The sequence below is a fragment of the Muntiacus reevesi genome, chromosome 2 (genome assembly GCF_963930625.1).
Source record: "Muntiacus reevesi chromosome 2, mMunRee1.1, whole genome shotgun sequence".
NCBI classification, from domain to species: domain Eukaryota; kingdom Metazoa; phylum Chordata; class Mammalia; order Artiodactyla; family Cervidae; genus Muntiacus; species Muntiacus reevesi.
This window is the reverse complement of record NC_089250.1, coordinates 105,700,098-105,719,362: the sequence shown is the minus strand read 5'-3', so window position 1 is coordinate 105,719,362 and position 19,265 is coordinate 105,700,098.

Genomic DNA, 19,265 nt, shown 5'->3' with positions numbered 1-19,265 from the left:
TCGGCAAAGAGGGGGGCTGCCCCTCTGGTTGAAATTATGGGGTAAAGCAGCTTGACCCAAGTGTGGCTTGGAATATTCACAGTGGGCGGAGGCACAGCCAGGCAGAGTTGATGCCTGCCCTGATGCTGTGCGGCTGCAGAGGTCTAAACATCAGTCTGGGGGGGACCTGGTACCTGCAGAAGGATGAAGGGGCCCACTGTCCCCGCCTTGCCATCTCTCCCTGACTGATGCCAGAAATTACACCCTTAGTGGTTCATTTCTCAGGGTCCAAAGTTCTCAAGGAGGGGTCTCAGGACCAGCCAGGGAGCTGGTTAGAGATCTCGCCCCAACTCCACAGCTACAGAATCAGATGCTCTGGAGGTGCAGAGCACGCCACTTTAGTAATCTTTAACTCCAGCTGTTCTGATGCACTGCTCCTGGCTTTGAGGTTTAAGTCAGTTTTTTTTTTTTTTAAATCTGGGAGATCAGCCCGAGTTTGCCTTGAGTTTTAGGCCAGCCTTGCCATCACTTTTTTTTTTTTTTTTAAATATTATTTTATTAGTTGGAGGCCAATCACTTCACAACATTTCAGTGGGTTTTGTCATACATTGACATGAATCAGTCATATAGTTACACGTATTCCCCATCCCAATCCCCCCTCCCACCTCCCTCTCCACCCGACTCCTCAGGGTCCTCCCAGTGCACCAGGCCCGAGCACTTGACTCATGCATCCCACCTGGGCTGGTGGTCTGTTTCACCATAGATAATATACATGCTGTTCTTTCAAAATATCCCACCCTCACGTTCTCCCCCAGAGTTCAAAAGTCTGTTCTGTACTTCTGTGTCTCTTTTTCTGTTTTGTATATAGGGTTATCGCTACCATCTATCTAAATTCCGTATATATGTGTTAGTATACTGTAATGTTCTTTATCTTTCTGGCTTACTTCACTCTGTATAATGGGCTCCAGTTTCATCCATCTCATTAGAACTGATTCAAATGAATTCTTTTTAACGGCTGAGTAATATTCCATGGTGTATATGTACCACAGCTTCCTTATCCATTCATCTGCTGATGGGCATCTAGGTTGCTTCCATGTTCTGGCTATTATAAACAGTGCTGCGATGAACATTGGGGTGCACGTGTCTCTTTCAGATCTGGATTCCTCAGTGTGTATGCCCAGAAGTGGTATTGCTGGGTCATATGGCAGTTCTATTTCCAGTTTTTTAAGAAATCTCCACACTGTTTTCCATAGTGGCTGTACTAGTTTGCATTCCCACCAACAGTGTAAGAGGGTTCCCTTTTCTCCACACCCTCTCCAGCATTTATTGCTTGTAGACTTTTGGATAGCAGCCATCCTGACTGGCGTGTAATGGTACCTCATTGTGGTTTTGATTTGCATTTCTCTGATGATGAGTGATGTTGAGCATCTTTTCATGTGTTTGTTAGCCATCTGTATGTCTTCTTTGGAGAAATGTCTGTTTAGTTCTTTGGCCCATTTTTTGATTGGGTCGTTTATTTTTCTGGAATTGAGCTTCAGAAGTTGCTTGTATATTTTTGAGATTAATCCTTTGTCTGTTTCCTCATTTGTTATTATTTTCTCCCAATCTGAGGGCTGTCTTTTCAACTTACTTACAGTTTCCTTTGTTGTGCAAAAGCTTTTAATTTTCATTAGGTCCCATTTGTTTATTTTTGCTTTTATTTCCAATATTCTGGGAGGTGGGTCATAGAAGATCTTGCTGTGATTTATGTCGGAGAGTGTTTTGCCTATGTTCTCCTCTAGGAGTTTTATAGTTTCTGGTCTTACATTTAGATCTTTAATCCATTTTGAGTTTATTTTTGTGTATGGTGTTAGGAAGTGTTCTAGTTTCATTCTTTTACAAGTGGTTGACCAGTTTTCCCAGCACCACTTGTTAAAGAGATTGTCTTTTTTCCATTGTATATCCTTGCCTCCTTTGTCAAAGATAAGCTGTCCATAGGTTCATGGATTTATCTCTGGGCTTTCTATTCTGTTCCATTAATCTATATTTCTGTCTTTGTGCCAGTACCATACTGTCTTGATGACTGTGGCTTTGTAGTAGAGTCTGAAGTCAGGCAGGTTGATTCCTCCAGTTCCATTCTTCTTTCTCAAGATTACTTTGGCTATTCGAGGTTTTTTGTATTTCCATACAAATTGTGAAATTATTTGTTCTAGTTCTGTGAAAAATACTGTTGGTAGCTTGATAGGGATTGCATTGAATCTATAGATTGCTTTGGGTAGAATAGCCATTTTGACAATATTGATTCTTCCAATCCATGAACACGGTATGTTTCTCCAACTGTTTGTGTCCTCTTTGATTTCTTTCATCAGTGTTTTGTAGTTTTCTATGTATAGGTCTTTTGTTTCTTTAGGTAGATATACTCCTAAGTATTTTATTCTTTTTGTTGCAATGGTGAATGGTATTGTTTCCTTAATTTCTCTTTCTGTTTTTTCATTGTTAGTGTATAGGAATGCAAGGGATTTCTGTGTGTTAATTTTATATCCTGCAACGTTACTATATTCATTAATTAGCTCTAGTAATTTTCTGGAAGAGTCTTTAGGGTTTTCTATATAGAGGATCATGTCATCTGCAAACAGCGAGAGTTTCACTTCTTCTTTTCCTATCTGGATTCCTTTTATGTCTTTTTCTGCTCTGATTGCTGTGGCCAAAACTTCCAACACTATGTTGAATAGTAGTGGTGAGAGTGGGCATCCTTGTCTTGTTCCTGATTTCAGAGGAAATGCTTTCAATTTTTCACCATTGAGGGTGATGCTTCACTTTTGTTTTACAAACACACATAGAGCTTAGGGCACACCAGGCAGTGTCTAAGCACATGATGGATATTAACTCATTTAATCTACCAACAAGTGCAGTGAGTTCTGTGCATTGGGCAAATTCCTTTCCTCTCTCTGGACCCTGTTTGCTGTCTGTAAAGAGAAGGGGCTGTAAGGAGATCCCCAAGAGACTTTCTAGAACTCACTCTGTCTGTGGTTCTGGGGGCTTCACTATAGCTGTGTCTTTTGGACCAGCCTGGACTCAGGCTGCCACGCACCCCACCCCAAAGGTCAAACAGAAGGCTCCCCCGACTCCATTTCTTCTTGCTGAATGCTGGTTCACCAAAAATATCACAGGCTGAGAGCTGTTGGCCAGACAGAGCCGAAACAGCTCTTCTCCGGGTCAGGGAGACCTTTACCGTGCCTTCCCAGCGTACCAGTGTAGGGAGGGCACAGTCATGAGAAGGAGATTTCCGAGTCTGGTTTCAGGTGGGACTTTCTGTGCAGGGAAGGATGCCTTGACTAGGATAGCATAAGGATTGTGATAGAGTTTAGGATCGGCGGACACAACAAGGAGACGTTTTGAGGCAAGGAGTTCAAAGATTCTTAAGATGTAAGCTCTTAAAGACTTAAATGTAAGATCAGAAACTATAAAACTCTTAGAGGAAAACATGGAACAGTCAATGACAAAGCAATATCTTCTATGACCCACCTCCTAGAGTAATGGAAATAAAAACAAAAATAAACAAGTGGAACCTAATTAAACTTAAAAGCTTTGGGACAGTAAAGGAAACTACAAACAAGGTGAAAAGACAACCCTCAGAATGGGAGAAACTGACCAAGAATTTCCAAAATGTAAAGCAGTTCATACAACTCAATACCAGAAAAACAAACAACCCAATCAAAAAGTGGGAAAAAGACCTAAACACATTTCTCCAAAGAAGACATACAGATGGCTAACAAACACATGAAAAGATGCTCAACATCACTCATTAGAGAAATCCAAATCAAAACTACAATGAGATATCACCCTGCACCAGTCAGAATGGCCATCATCAAAAAGTCTACAAACAATAAATGCTGGAGAGGGCGTGGAACAAGGGAACCCTCTTGCATTGCAGTATCAATGTAAATTGATACAGCCACTATGGAAGACAGTATGGAGATTCCTTAAAAAACTAGGAATAAATTCACCATATGATCCAGCAATCCCACTCCTAGATATATACTCTGAGAAAACCATAATTGAAAAAGACACATGTACCCCAACGTTCATTGCAGTACTATTTACAATAGCTAGGACATGAAAGCAACATAGATGTCCATCAACAGATGAATGGATAAAGAAGCTGTGATACATATACACAATGGAATATTCAGTTCAGTTCAGTTCAGTCGTTCAGTCGTGTACAACTCTTTGCGACCCCATGAATTGCAGCACGCCAGGCCTCCCTGTCCATCACCAACTCCCGGAGTTTACTCAAACTCATGTCCATCGAGTTGGTGTATCACTCAGCCATAAAAGGGAACACATTTGAGTCAGTTCTAATGAGGTGGACAAACCTAGAGCCTATTACACATAGTAAAGTAAGTCAGAAATGTAACTATCATATGTTCTCGCATATATATGGAATCTAGAAAGTTGGTACTGGTGAATTACTTTTCAGGGCAGCAATGGAGAAACAGACATAGAAAACATACCTAAGGACACGGGGAGGGGAGGAGGAAGAGGGTGAGATGTATGGAGAGAGAAACATGGAAATTTACAATACCATGTGCAAAATAGATAGCGGGAATTTTCTGTATAGCTCAGAATTCAAACAGGGACTCTGCGACAATCTAGAAGGGTAGGATGGAGAGGGAGATGGGAGGGTCCGGAGGGAGGGGACATGGGTGTACCTGTGGCTGATTCTTGTTGATGTGTGACAGAAAACCACAAAATTCTGTAAAGCTATTATCCTTCAGTTTAAAAAAAGTGAAAAAAATTGAAATATTTATTAAAAGGAAAAAAAGATACAAGTTTTTACTTTCTTTCTTTCTTTTTTTTTTTTTGGCTGTGCTTAGTGACATGTGGGATCTTAGTTCTCTGACCAAGGATTGAAACTGTGCCCCCTGCATTGGGAATACAGTTTCTTAACACTGGATGGCCAGTGAAGTCCTTGTAAGCTCTCTTTTGATGCTGTTTACTAAAGAGTTTGGCAGTTTGATATTCCTTTAAATGATGGTTTCAGGGATTTCCTAGAATGAACAATACAGTGATTTATAACTTTTACTCTCTGGGCAAGAATTTCCTGGATTTCTACTGCTGTGTTCATTATGATAAGATACAAAGACTTAATAATGTTGACAGTAAGATGTGTGGGGCTAGAGGGTTGCTTTGCTTGAGAATACAGCTTGACATATAACATTATATTAGTTTCAGGTGTATAACAATGATTCCCTATGTGTATAAACTGTGAAATGACCATCACAGTAAGTCTAGTTAACATCCATCACCACACATAGAGGGGTTTGGTTCTCATTCTCCCCCCAGATTCAGTGTTGGACCCTAGGCCTCACTTTGGAACTACCCTTTACTTTACTGAAACGTGCCTGTCCCTTCTCAGAAAGCTGGCCCTGGGGCGGGGAGCAGTTCCCGGAAGAGTGAGCGTTGGCAGGGGCCCAGAAGTTCTGGCCAGAGTGCTGGGAGAGATGCCAAGGCCAAGAAGGGCGGGCCTGGGAGTCTGCATCACTGGGCCACTGGGCAGGACATGAGCTGGGCTGGGTCCAAGAGCAGTCAGATCACTCTGTGGACATGAGCCTCAGGGCTGAGTGGGCTAAACCTGTCCCTCAGAAAAGGGGCACAAGCCCAGCTGCTCTAGGTCCGAGCAGGAGCACTCATTGGGCCCCTCCTGTTTATCAGCTCTGGGCAGCGCTTCTATGTGTTCCGTTTACTATCAGCAACACGCCCTTGGTCCTCACTCTGCAGGTGAGGACAGCCTTAGGGCCTAGGGGTTAATGTGTTCCTCGGAAGAAGCACAGCTGGAGTTTGAGCTGGAAGGCTGGCTGGGATGAGAGATGCCATTGCTTTTTCCCCAACTCACATGTTCTTTCTCCCATCACATTCCTGTGAAGAGCCCCTGACCCTTGCTTTTCTCATCCATAAAATGGGTGCTAAGACTGCCTCCCGTCACACCTCAGGTGGTAGAGGTAAGTAGCTCTTGGCAGTCAGCATTATGCCCACTTCATACACCTAAGAGCTTCCTCATCCTTCTGCTTACACCAGCCCTTGTGTGGGCTCAACTTGAGTGCCCTGACAAGAACCTGTCTCTCAGGGAAGCACAGAGCTGTTTGTCACACATCCCTGGAGGACATCTGGATGCTGATGGGAGATTTCATCCCACAGGAAATGACAAGACTGACAGCTCACTGATCCCCCATCTTCACATCTCAGAAATCTAGGAGGTTCTGCGTTGGGCCGCCAAGGACAACTAATAACTCGTATGACTCAGAGCCTTGGCCAGGAGTCAGCTGAGGCTCATGCTACTCTGTGTACATCCAGGTTCTCACCAGCCAAGGGTACCTGGACACCCTCTCTCCTCTAGATGGAAAACACTTAAATTAGGGTGTCTTCAGGGGTGGACCATGCAGAACTGCCACACAACGCAACTCCGATGGGTGCCAATCATGATGCATTCTAGCTCATTGGCACCAGTTACCTAGAAAATGGGTTCCCAAGCAGTTCGGTGGTAAAGAATCCACCTACCAAAGCAAGAGATGCGGGTGCGATCCCTGGGTCAGGAAGATCTCCTGAAGTAGGAAATGGCAAACCAGTCCAGTATTCTTGCCTGGGAAATCCAATGGACAGAGGAGCTTGGGGGGCTACGGTCTCAGTCAGTCAGTCATTTCAGTTGCTCAGTCATGTCTGACTCTTTGTGACCCCATGAATCGCAGCACGCCAGGCCTCCCTGTCCATCAAACTCCCGGAGTTTACTCAAACTCATGCCCATCGAGTCAGTGATGCCATTCAGCCATCTCATCCTCTGTCATCCCCTTCTCCTCCTGCCCCCAATCCCTCCCAGCACCAGGGTCTTTTCCAATGAGTCAACTCTTCGCATGAGATGGCCAAAGTACTGGAGTTTCAGCTTCAACATCAGTCCTTCCAATGAACACCCGGGACTGATCTCCTTTAGGATGGACTGGTTGGACCTCCTTGCAGTCCAAGGGACTCTCAAGAGTCTTCTCCAACACCACAGTTCAAGAGCATCAATTTTTCGGTACTCAGCTTTCTTCACAGTCCAACTCTCACATCCTTACATGACCACTGGAAAAACCATAGCCTTGACTATATGGACCTTTGTTGGCAAAGTAATGTCTCTGCTTTTTAATATGCTATCTAGGTTGGTCATAACTTTCCTTCCAAGGAGTAAGCGTCTTTTAATTTCATGGCTGCAGTCACCATCTGCAGTGATTTTGGAGCCCAAAAAAATAAAGTCTGACACTGTTTCCACTGTTTCCCCATCTATTTGCCATGAAGTGATGGGACCAGATGCCATGATCTTAGTTTTCTGAATGTTCAGCTTTAAGCCAACTTTTTCACTCTCCTCTTTCACTTTCATCAAAAGGCTTTTTAGTTCCTCTTCACTCTCTGCCATAAGGTTGTTGTCACCTGCATATCTGAGGTTATTGATATTTCTCCCGGCAATCTTGATTCCAGCTTGTGCTTCTTCCAGCCCAGCGTTTCTCATGATGACAGCCTATGGGGTCGCAAAACAGTCAGACATGACAGAGCGTGCAGGTCACGCCTGGGAATGAACCCTTCAATGAACCTAGAAAATAACATGCATGGGCCCTGGGGGTTGGACAAGGTTGGTCCTGGGTCTCTGGACTGTATAAGAGGCTAAGTCACCGGGATGTTTTAAGATGCAGATTCCAAACCCACCAGAACCCCAGTAAACCAGACTCAAAGCAGGGCCCCCACCTCTGCACCCAAAAGAGTCTCTGTTTCTCCCCCACACAGCACCCAGAGGATCCTTTTATTATTTAAAAAAAATTTTTTTTTTAGCTGTGCTGTGTGATTTGTGAATAGGGATTGATTAGTTCCCTGATCAGGAATTGAACCTGGGCCCTGGTGGGGAAAGTGTGGAATCCTAACCACTGAACCTCCAGGGAATTCCCCAGAGGATCCTTTTAAATCCTAAGTCCCTATCTCCCCACATCCTCCAGGGTCTCCATGGCACTTCAGGGTAAAAGCCAAGTCCTTACAGCGGTCTCTAGGACCAGGTGTGATCTTCCCTTCATTGCTTCTCTGGTCCTTTTTCCCCCTTCTTCACTGCACTTCACTGCACGGGGCGCACACTGGCCTCCCACTGTTCCTCCAACACCCCAGGTGTGCACATGCCTCAGGGCCTTTGTCATCCCAAGGACTGACAAGCGGCAGGAAGTCTTTGCTTTGGTCTTTCATCCCTCACAAGTGGGGCTTCCCTGGCGGCTCAGCAGTAAAGAATCCACCTGCCAATGCAGGAAACTCGAGTTCGATCCCTGGGTTGGGAAGATCCCCTGGAGAAGGGCAACCCACTCCAGTGTTCTTGCTAGGAAAACCTCTGGACAGAGAAGCCTGGTGGGCTATGGTCCACAGGGTTGCAAAGAGTCGGACACAAGTGGAGCGGCTGAGCACACACACACACGCCCTCACAAACCATGGTGTTGCGGCTGGGCTTTTCCTAATGGAGTGCCAGGTGGCCAGCATGCATGATCTGAGGGAGGAATCCCCTGGTCTCCCCTACTAGCCTACCACTGTGACCATTGCTTTTGGTTTAGCATCACCCTCTCCCTGTGATCCTATTCCAACCCTTGATAGGATTTTGAGAAGGATTCCTATACACAAAGTTGAGAGGCTGGATGGGGCTCTTGCTCTTGGTGTGGTCTTCAGATGAGCAGCATCAACAGCACCTGGGGGGGATGTTAGACCCAGAGGATGGTTCCCTCCCCAGACCTTCTGAATCAGAATCTGCAATTTTTTTTTCAAGAAAATTCTGAATTTTTGATCAGCATTCATTAGTCCTTCTATTCACTAATATTGAAACTTGCAAGTAAAAATTTCAAGATTCATTTCATTATCTTATCTGATGACCACTTTAGAGGAAAATGATACATTTCTCATGTGATAAATTTTATACTGCTCAAGCTGCTAAAAAAGACTAAAAAATTAAGTATCTGGAAAATGGAAACAGGATTACGAAGAATAGTTTAAACCAATCCTCTTTCATCTCCTGGATTGGAAACTACTTTGACCCTTTACAGATGATAGAAAAATCAGCATTTTTCTGTCATCATAGCATTGAACAGACAACAGGGCTGTGCAGGAATAGGATAGATAAGCATTAGTGAATAAGGGGAGGAAGAAAAAGTATAATTTTACCAAGCATTGTCTAGAGGGGATTTTTGAGTGAATTCTCTGAGAAAAGCTGGACACTCAGAGATGAGTAAGAAAGCCTGAGGTCCTGGGAGAAATGGGAGAGGAAACAGTTGGAGAAAACTGAAAAAGGGAAGTTCAAGGAATAGGTGAGGTTGTTGAATAGGTGGGTATTTATCTAACAGTAACCGCCACACGTCCTGCCTCAAGCACTCAGTTTCTTTCTGAGGAGGCAACACTCTTAACAGTTTCCTGTTTACTCCCCTAGACTCATTTATACATATTCACATTATATATAACTTGTTAATGTCTTTACCCAAATAGCAGTATATTATACACACTGACAGCTCTGCACTTTACTTTTTTCATTTAACAAAATAAATTGAAGACGTGTTCCATTTTGGTATGTAATAAAGTCACTTGCTTCTTTTTAATGGGTGAAAAATATTCCATTGTATCAATGTGCCATCATTTATCCAGTCCTCAGCCAACCCTGACAGAGATACGGAGTTTAGTCTAAAATGTCAAATATAAGTGAGAAAACGTATTCATATATATTCCTTTTTACATACAAAATGAGGATCATTTTGAATCTTATATCTGATGAATCAAACTGGATATTCATAGGTCCAGGATGTATTTCATTATCTACCTCAGTGATGAGAAGATGCCTAGAATTACTATCCATACTTGCCATTTTTCTCAGACTCAAAGAACAGTTCTATGAAGACCTACAAGACCTTCTAGAACTAACACCCCAAAAAGATGTCCTTTTCATCATAGGGGACTGGAATGCAAAAGTAGGAAGTCAAGAAACACCTGGAGTAACAGGCAAATTTGACCTTGGAGTACAGAATGAAGCAGGGCAAAGGCTAATAGAGTTTTGCCAAGAGAACGCACTGGTCATAGCAAACATCCTTTTCCAAGAACACAAGAGAAGACTCTACACATGGACATAACCAGATGGTCGACACTGAAATAAAATTGATTATGTTCTTTGCAGCCAAAGATGGAGAAGCTCTAAACAGTCAGCAAAAACAAGACCAGGAGCTGACTGTGGCTCAGATCATGAACTCCTTATTGCCAAATTCAGAATTAAATCGAAGAAAGTGGAGAAAACCACTAGACCATTCAAGTATGACCTAAATCAAATCCCTTATGACTATACAGTAAAGTGAGAAATAGGTTTAAGGGACTAGATCTGATAGACAGAGTGCCTGATGAACTATGGATGGAGGTTCGTGACATTGTGCAGGAGACAGGAATGATGACCATCCCCAAGAAAAAGAAATGTAAAAAAGCAGAATGGCTGTCTGAGGAGGCCTTACAAATAGCTGTGAAAAGAAGGGAAGCAAAAAAGCAAAGGAGAAAAGGAAAAATATACCCATTTGAATGCAGAGTTCCAAAGAATACCAAGGAGAGATAAGAAAGCCTTCCTCAGCAATCAATGCAAAGAAATAGAGGAAAACAATAGAATGGGAAAGACTAGAGATCTCTTCAAGAAAATTAGAGATACCAAGGGAACATTTCATGCAAAGATGGGCTCAATAAAGGACAGAAATGGTATGGACCTAACAGAAGCAGAAGATATTAAGAAGAGGTGGCAAGAATACACAGAAGAACTATACAAAAAATATCACCTTCATGACCCAGATAATCACGATGGTGTGATCACTCACCTAGAGCCAAACATCCTGGAATGTGAAGTCAAGTGGGCCTTAGAAAGCATCACTATGAACAAAGCTAGTGGAGGTGATGGAATTCCAGTTGAGCTATTTCAAATCATGAAACAGGATGCTGTGAAAGTGCTGCACTCAATATTCCAGCAAATTTGGAAAACTCAGCAGTGGCCATAGGACTGAAAAAAAGTCAGTTTTCATTCCAATCCCAAAGAAAGGCAATGCCAAAGAATGGTCAAACTACCGCACATTTGCACTCATCTCACACACTAGTAAAGTGATGCTTAAAATTCTCCAAGCCAGGCTTCAGCAATACGTGAACCGTGAACTTCCAGATGTTCAAGCTGGTTTTAGAAAAGGCAGAGAAACCAGAGATCAAATTGCCAACATCCTCTGGATCATTGAAAAAGCAAGAGAGTTCCAGAAAAACATCTATTTCTGCTTTATTGACTATGCCAAAGCCTTTGATGGTGTGGATCACAATAAACTGTGGAAAATTCTTCAAGAGATGGGAATACCAGACCACCTGACCTGCCTCTTGAGAAACCTGTGTGCAGGTCAGGAGGCAACAGTTAGAACTGGACATGGAACAACAGACTGGTTCTAAATAGGGAAAGGAGTATATCAAGGCTGTATATTGTCACCCTGCTTATTTAACTTATATTCAGGGTACCTCATGAGAAACGCTGGGCTGAAGGAAGCACAAGCTGGAATCAAGGTTGCCGGGAGAAATATCAATAACCTCAGATATGCAGATGACACCACTCTTATGGCAGAAAGTGAAGAAGAACTAAAGAGCCCCTTGATGAAAGTGAAAGAAGAGAGTGAAAAAGTTGGCTTAAAGCTCAACATTCAGAAAACGTAAGATCATGGCATCTGGTCCCATCACTTCATGGCAAATAGATGGGGAAATAGTGGAAACAGTGGCTGACTTTATTTTTCAGGGCTCCAGAATCACTGCAGATGGTGACAGCAGCCATGAAATTAAAAGACAGTTACTCCTTGGAAGGAAAGTTATGACCAACCTAGATAGCATATTAAAAAGCAGAGACATTACTTTGCCAACAAATGTCCATCTAGTCAAGGCTGTGGTTTTTCCAGTGGTCATGTATGGATGTGAGAGTTGGAATATAAAGAAAGCTGAGTGCTGAAGAATTGATGCTTTTGAACTGTGGTGTTGGAGAAGACTCTTGAGAGTCCCTTGGACTGCAAGGAGATCCAACCAGTCCATCCTAAAGGAGATCAGTCCTGGGTGTTCATTGGAAGGACTGATGTTGAAGCTGAAACTCCAACACTTTGACCACCTGATGGGAAGAGCTAACTCATTGGAAAAGACCCTGATGCTGGGAAAGATCGATGGCAGGAGGAGAAGGGGATGACAGGAGATAAGATGATTGGATGGCATCACCGACTCAATGGACATGGGTTTGGGTGGACTCCAGGAGCTGGTGATGGATAGGGAGGCCTGGCGTGCTGTGGTTCATGGGGTCGCAAAGAGTCGGACACGACTGAGCAACTGAACTGAACTAAGCACTAAAGGAGGGTGTCCTAAGCAGGCCAAGCCCAGAAACTCAGAGAGCTCAGTGGGAAGGAGAACACCCCTTCCCCAATCTTCTCGACTTGTTGCAGCCCAGAGTCTGTATTTTAACCACCACCCCCTCTCCCCCAACATAATTTACAGGGGCTTCCCTTGCGGCTCAGCCGGTAAAGAATCCGCCTGAAATACCTGCAATGTGGGAGATCTGGATTCGATCCCTGGGTTGAGAAGATCCCCTGGAGAAGGGAAAGGCTACCCACTGCAGTATTCTGGCCTGGAGAATTCCATGGTGTCGCAGTGTCAGACACGACTGAGCGACTTTCACATGATCCATGGGCATATTCAAGTTTGAGAAGCTTGATTTTGATGACTCTGAGATCCCCTCTCATATTCACAAAGTCCCTGTGATAAGAAGTGCCAAAGTGTAATTTTCAGAAGCTAAAAACATGACCTTTATAAATACAGGATGATCATGTGTCAAAGATTTTATTCAGCTCATTAGTTAATGAGGGAACCAAGACAGTAAAACTGATTCCCAGGGCGTTTGTATAATCCTGGAAGAAAAAATAATGTTGGAATATGATCACTGTTAACACGCAACACTGGTCGGTGTCCTACAAGGCAACAAACAGCCAACAGTGGGGTTGACATTGTTTTCTACTGGACACAAATCCACAAATCACCATGTAACCTCTCAGCATCTGTGCCCTTAAGTAATGGTAACTGACAGAGCCACAGGGGAACATTTCGTGGGCAAGCCCTTTAAATAGAGCTTCATGCATACATGCAGTTACCATCTTGGCCTCATCTCTAGGTTTTAGGTACTCTTTTCTAATGACTGATTCTCCTGCAAGAATGTTAATATTCCCGGGACCAAGCTGAACCAAACTGAACCACCTGCTCTGTTTCTCGTAAAGAATGGGGACCCATCCACAGCTGGAGGGGAGAGGAAAGAACCAGAGGTACACAGAGGAGGTGAAAAGTAGCTAAAAGAAAATCCATACCAGCAGCTCACCACACGTCTGTGACTGTGCCGAGTACTTTCCCACAGCATGGGAAGGAGCTACTGTTTTAATTTCAATTTTCCAGGTGAAACACTGAGAACTGGAGACGACAGAGAACTTGGTCAAGGTCAGACATTAATCGGTGGGGCAACCAAACCAAGTCCATATTTCCAGGGGTTGGTGACCAGGGCCTGGGAAATGGTTTACAAAAGGCTCTATCTTGTCTGAAGGAGGCCCCGCTGCCCTCAGAGAGCTGCCCACCTCCCCCAAAAGGCCTCAACACTTTGCCATTATTTCTCTGGTCCTGTGATGCTGACCTGACCCCGCCTTGACCTAGAAGCCTTCAACCCACCCCCCTCTCCTCAGGGCAAAGGACCCCAGCCAGAGAGCTGGAGTTCCTTGGTGTGGCCCCAGCCCCTCCTCCTGAGGGGACGACTCAGCCTGGGTTCTCAGAAAAGGTAGACCCCAGAGTGGGAAGTTCTTCTGGTCCACAGCTCTCCCACTTTACAGATGGGAACACTGAGCTCCAGAGAGAGTATTCCAGAGGGCAAGTGGAGCCCTTACCCAGCGACATGCAGCGCAGAGCCCAGAAGAATGCTCAGGCTTCTGGCTCCGGCCTTGGGTTCTTTCTGGGGTCCTTGCTGGGTTCTGAGCTCTTCTGCTTGGCACTTCTGGCCTCTCCTTCCGTCCTGGCTGTGCTGTGGGAAGTGAGTCAGCCATTAGCACCTTGGTTTGTCATTTATAAATGCAAATAACTCTTCCTTGGGGAGAGCTCATTAATTAGCATTTTAAAGCAATTTGAAGGAAGTGTTGGCTGGCGAAGGAGAGAGGGGCCCCTCCTGACTCCCAGGAAGGGAGGCCACTCTGGCCCAAACCTCAGTCTCTCTGAAGCTCCCCTGGCCTCACTCTTCACAGGGTTAGTCCTGCCCCCACCACCAAACAGATGCTGAAAATACTGGCAGTGTCACTGTTTCCTGAGAGCCATGTTGCCGCCAGGCTGAGACCCCCCCTTCCCCTCCCCTGTGGATTCTGATCCTTTTTGAAATGGTAGCAACACCAGTGGCCTTCCTCACCCCAAAGGCCTGGATGCATTTCCAGCCAGGGAGAGAGATCAAGTCTCCCCCTGGAGATGCTGACTTTCCTGCCACTGGAGAGACATCCTACAGGGCACTCTGCAGGCTCATGTCAGCCCTCCGCGTGGGCACCTCCCAATTCCCTTGGGCATCTCAGAGCACACCTCTATATGTTTAGAGGACAGGGGCTGCCCTGGAGAGGCCAGCACAGGCCTCGTGCACCCCACCCACCAAGGAAGGATGCTAGGGTATCACAGCAAACAACCAAGGATCTCTGCTCCTGGTTGGAACGGAGAAGGAGTGGTTATAGGCTAGTTAGGGAGACAGGTGTGGGAAGGGAAATAGTACTTCAGTGTCAAGACAGTGATTCTCATACTTTGCTATACAGTAGAATCACCTGGGGATCTTTAAAAACTATTATCTGGTGATGTAATTGGTATAGGGTGTGGCCTCAGCATGGAGTGGGTGGGGCTTAAAATCTCCAAGGTGAGACCTACCGGGAAAGGTTGGTCTAATAGCTACTCTAGAGATGTGGGAGCAGAGAAGATGGGACAAGGGACTGGCTGATGGGCAGGTGAGGAGAGATGAAGAGTGGTACACCAGGGGGTAGCCAGGCAGTGGGAACAGCACAGCAAAGGCATGGAGCACTTAAACAGGAAGAGCAGGGATGCTCGCTGAGGGAAGCATGGGTGATCAGGGGAGAAACAGTAGGACTCGAGGCTGCAGTCTGTGAGGGGCTTGTATGGCATATGGAGGAGGTTTTGTTTTGTCTTTTGGCCTCGCAGAATCTTAATTCTCTGATTGGGGATTGAACCCATGCCCCCTGCAGTGGAAGCAGAGAGTCCTAATCACTGGACCACTAGGGAGTCCCTGGAGGAATTTAGGTTTACTCTGGGAGGTACCTGGATGTCTACAGAAGGGGCACAATTAGATTCATGATTTGGGAATAGTACGGGGGTGAACCACAGACAAGGGGATCATTCATTCATTCACTCACTCACTCACTCATTCATTTTTCCCCATAGCTGATGGTGAGCTCCATGAGACCAAGAGCTTTGTGGAAGGGGAAAAGCCAAGACGGGGCTTGCAGTGGGTCTCCACCTTGCCCATGTGTTAGAATCACCCAGAAAGTTTTGAAAAAGTACTGATTCCTAGGCCCTGCCTGCCAGAAAATTGATTCAATTTGTCTGCACTATGGTCCCAACACTGGTGATTTTTTTTTGGTAAGTTCCTGTGTAGGATTCTAATGTGCAACCAAGGTTGAGAACCACTGGCCTGTAGAGATTCAAGAACTTGCAAAAGGGCCTTGAGCTGAATTCAGTCCACAGATGTATTTTGTTTGGCCTGCACAATGTTTAAAAGTAATTTTGAGTTAGTTGCCCAACCATTTAAAATTGAGAGCTGAAATTCATGAAAAACATCTGGGTTTCTGGCTTCTGAAAAAATCAGAAAAACTGGCAACCCTCAGCCTACATTCTGATGGCAGCGATCTTCAGGAGCTGGGTGGCAGAAGCCAGGCAGGAGTACCCTTGTGGCCGCGGCTGGTCACATTCATTTATGCATTGGCCTCCCCTGTCCAGCCCCCGTAGGGCCCTGAGTCTGCCACCTGGTTAGTGTTCAGGCTGTGCAGGTGGGGATCTTTCCCTGGGAGGACAGCACAGCAGGAGGAACAGCCAGCAGGGGACGGGAGGGATGATGAGCCGATTTGAAAAGAGGCAGAACTTTCCCGTCTTGTGTTTACTGGGAGCTAGGAATGCGAGGACTGGGAGACCAGATTCAGTTCAGTTCAGTTCAGTCGCTCAGTCATGTCTGACTCTTTGCAACCCCATGAATCGCAGCACGCCAGGCCTCCCTGTCTGTCACCAACTCCCAGAGTTTTCTCAAACTCATGCCCATCGAGTCGGTGATGCCATCCAGCCATCTCATGCTCTGTCATCCACTTCTGCTCCTGCCCCCAATCCCTCCCAGCACCAGGGTCTTTTCCAATGAGTCAACTCTTTGCATGAGGTGGCCAAAGTATTGGAGTTTCAGCTTCAACATCAGTCCTTCCAATGAACACCCAGGACTGATCTCCTTTAGGAGGGACTGGTTGGATCTCCTTGCAGTCCAAGGGACCCTCAAGAGTCTTCTCCAACACCACAGTTCAAAAGCATCAATTTTGGGGGGCTCAGCTTTCTTCACAGTCCAACTCTCACATCCATACATGACCACTGGAAAAATCATAGCCTTGACTATATGGACCTTTGTGGGCAAAGTAATGTCTCTGCTTTTTAATATGCTGTCTAGGTTGGTCATAACTTTCCTTTCAAGGAGTAAGCGTCTTTTAATTTCATGGCTGCAATCATCATCTGCAGTGATTTTGGAGTCCCCCAAAATAAAGTCTGACATTGTTTCCACTATTTCCCCATCTATTTGCCATGAAGTGATGGGGCCAGATGCCATGATCTTAGTTTTCTGAATGTTGAGCTTTAAGCCAACTTTTTCACCTCCTCTTTCACTTTTCATCAAGGAGGCTTTTTAGTTCCTCTTCACTTTCTGCCATAAGGAAGACCAGATTAGCAATCACCAAATGATTTGCTTCCAATCCATCTCCCTCTTCACGCTGATACCCAGAGAGGTTGAACCACTTGCTCGAGGTTACATAGTAAGTAGAACTTGCTCTAGAACCGGAGGCTCTTGACTCCCAGACACAGCGTCACACAAGCTAACACATGGTGCACTGTCAGCCTGAACCTCAGCCAGGCTGCTGGCTAAGTCCCCACATTCACCTAGCCCATTAAACCCTCCCTCCCGTGGCTGATGGTTACTGCTTTCTCAGGCTCTTGCCTCTTTGATTTCCCTAAGTGTCCCCAGAAAGTTTGATTTAAGATCTCTCTCTATCCCCTCCCCCTTCCCTTCAGACCCTTTTCCAAGCAGGTGTCCACACAGGTTCCAGTTAGCACAGGAAGCTCTTCTTCCTTCAAGGGCCTTCTCAATCCCACGGCCCCCTGCCACCTCCTGGCATCCAGATTTTCAGATGAACATCAGTTCCCAGGAAGGTGGAACTGATGGCTAGAACACTCCCGGGGACACAACACAGGGGTCCAGCTACAGCTATTGGGGGTGGGATGGGATGGGGAGCAGCGCCTCTGAAACGAAGGGCTTGACCAGAATGGGTAGAGTGGGAAGCCCTGAAAGACAAAGGGCTCCCCAAAGGAGCAGGGGTTGCTTCTGAGCCTTGGGTGACCACACTCATAATTTCTCAGATGCTCCCAAATGGCCAAGAACCTTGAAGGCAGGCTAGGGTGAAGGGCGACAGAGCCAATGCCCTAGGCGTCCCCAGGAGCGCTCTCTTTCCTCTGCTGTCCAGCTGTGTCCTATTGGGTAAGGCATTAACCTCAGTGGTTTCACTTGTTAAATAAGAGCGATGATGCTTTGCTTGGCTGAAGGTTCAAGGCTGGCAGTACCCCAGACTGACAGTCAGGTGACCCTAGGAGGAGGCATGATCTGAAACAGAGAAGTGGTGGGCAGGTTTCCTGGGAGACTCTTTGGAGTAGGGAGGGGAGTGGAAGGTGACACTTCTAAAATTTGCATGGAAAGGCTTTTACTCAAGCTATCTGTTTCGCCTCCACCCATAACTTTGGGGAGAAGGAAGGACACTGGGTCTGTGGTCCTTGACTTTTAATCCTCACAGCAGTTTTGAGAAGAAGATGATAAATTCCTTTTTAAAGATGTGGAAAATGAGGTTAAAGGGCCTAAACAACTTACGCAGGGCCACACGGGTAATAAATGGTGGAAACTGAATTCACACCCCTGTCTTTCTGTCCATGGCACTGCCCTACCTGGCGCTCAGAGGTTAGACTGCTGAGTTTGTTTTGAATGGTACCACTTGTCCTTGGGCATGGCACAAAGATTCTGATGGTGAAAGAAAGAGGTCTGTAGACGAGGAGAGAGAAGGTCGGGAAAGTGGCTCTGATTCAGAACCATTCAAAAAAAAAAGAGGGTGAGTGGGGGGAACTGACCACGAGCTTACCTTAATGCACTAAAATGATGTGGCTGCTAAAGAAGGAAGAAAGTGAGGGGGAAAAGGAGGAACCAAAAAAGGTGAAACCATAGTATTAAAAGCTCACGTAATAAATGTAGCTCACATTTATTTAGCACCTACTATGCCAGGCACTCTTTTAAGTGCTTTATTATATGGTAGACTCAGCTGTTAAGAATTTGCCTGCAATGCAGAAGATTGCCTGCAGTGCAGGAGATGCGGGTTCCATCCCCCCTGGGTCAGGAAGATCCCCTGGAGAAGGAAATGCAACCCACTCTAGTACACTTGCCTGGGAAACCCCATGGACAGAGGGGCCTGGTGGGGTTGCAAGAGTTGGACATGACTTAGCACCGCAAGGTGCTATTATCATCCCTATTTTGTAAATGAAGGGAAACTGAGGCGCAATGAGGTTATATAACTTTCCCAAAGTCACACATAAAATAAATGGCAGTGCTGGAGTATGCAGATTTTATAGCCGTTTCCTGACCTCTGCATTGCTCCAAAGGGCCCGATAAGACCTGTCCCAGTTCTGGGTCCTGACTGTCAGGAAAACTTTGAGCCCTTCTTCAGGAAGGTAGACTCAAGATAGTAATGATATAACCAACTTATATTGATCTCTTGTGTCAAGTGCTATTCCAAGAGCTTTACACAGAGGAACTTCTTTCATCTTCACAACTCTAGGAGATAGGCTATCATCCCCATTTATACATGAAATTGAGGCAAGTCACAGGAAGCCAAAAGTCCAAAGAAACTCAGATGTTTTATCTGCAGAAGGGCAGACCTGAG